Source organism: Panthera leo, chromosome F3 (genome assembly GCF_018350215.1).
Source record: "Panthera leo isolate Ple1 chromosome F3, P.leo_Ple1_pat1.1, whole genome shotgun sequence".
NCBI lineage: Eukaryota > Metazoa > Chordata > Mammalia > Carnivora > Felidae > Panthera > Panthera leo.
The window spans coordinates 42,860,367-42,861,791 of record NC_056696.1 but is presented as its reverse complement, the minus strand read 5'-3'; positions in this window follow the sequence as shown (position 1 = coordinate 42,861,791).

The window sequence follows — 1,425 nt, the reverse complement described above, 5'->3', positions numbered from 1 at the left end:
ACAGGCTGTGTGCCTAGCGTAATGCCACAGAGATGCCACAGCTGTCTCTGGAATCCTTGGTGCCGGGCTCAGTCAAGGGAGGTGCTCAGGAAACCCCGACTGCGTGAGTGAGTGAGTGAGTGAGTGAATGAGTGAATGACTCTGGCCCTCTCATTTTCATGGTTCCCTGCATGATCAAATCCCTACCGAGGTTTGGGACCTTTGGTTGGTGGGCGAGTTGGAGACCCTGAGGACTCCAGACATGGGTCCCAAGGCATAATAATGAAAGTCAGATATACAGACAACTCGGGAAGCTATTTTCTTTTTCCTTCTAGCGTGGAGGGGTCAAATTTCAATGAGCAAACATTGACATTTGCCCAGGACCGGACGAATATGATAATTATGTGTCAGTAAGCCTTTCCCTTCATGGTGTCTGGGAGGTGACTCTCGTGGTGTCCACAACTGATGTCATTGCTCAAGTGTGCCTGCGGTTTTGAGGGTGTCACAGGAAGGGTGGTTCAGAGAGAAGAGCAAAGGCCAAGTGTTAAAATGTGGGTAAAACCCCCAGCAATACCCCCAGTGTGCGTGTATCACGTGAATCCAGAAGAGGGCGCCAAAGCACACGTGATCAGCCCGGCCAAGGCCTTGCGGCGTTTGCTCAGTGGTGACCCACAGATTCACTCCAGAACCATCTCGACCGTCCTCCGCCACAGGTCAACCACTCTGGATCTGGTAGACTCCTTTCAAACGCTTAGAGATCTGGGTGTGTTACACCCATTCCTGATTTTCTCTGGCCCTTGACTCCTCCCCCGCTTCCTGCTAAGGCAGCCAGCTGTGGAGCTTGCCAATTCCGTCTCCCAGAGTGCCTCTCTCTTTCCCCAAAGTTGGCAGGGAGGGAGGCATGGCAGTGATGCTTTCTGCAGAGCCCGATGACCTTTGTTCCCAATCTGGGCCCCTTCTGTCCCGCACCCCCTGACACCGGTGCCCCCGTGGGCCCCGCACCTCCTCCGTCCCAGGGAGCCTCACCCAGCGGCTGTCACTTCTTCCATGTCTAAGGAGGCGCCAGAATGGGCGGTCACGCCAGCAGTGCCTTCTGCTCTTCCATGGGCTGCTCAGTGCTGCGCCAGGGGCTGTGGAAGGCAGGATCCAGAAGCCCGGGGCTCTGGCCCCAGGTGCTCATGGGAGTCATCACATAGACCCCAACCCGTGAGGCCCCGGAGGAGGCGGCACCCTGGAAGTTGGGCTTTGTTGTCTCCAGAACCCAGACAGGACAAGGAGAGGAGTCACAGGGGGAACAAACCTCATACTTACTGAACTGACTAGGTCTGCTCTCGGCAGTGGGGGGGGGGCACAAAATATCCCAGAACAGTAAAATGAGAGATGAGAACAGGTACTGAATGCAGTGGGGAGGGGGGGGTGGTGCTCAGGGAAGAGAAACCCCATTTG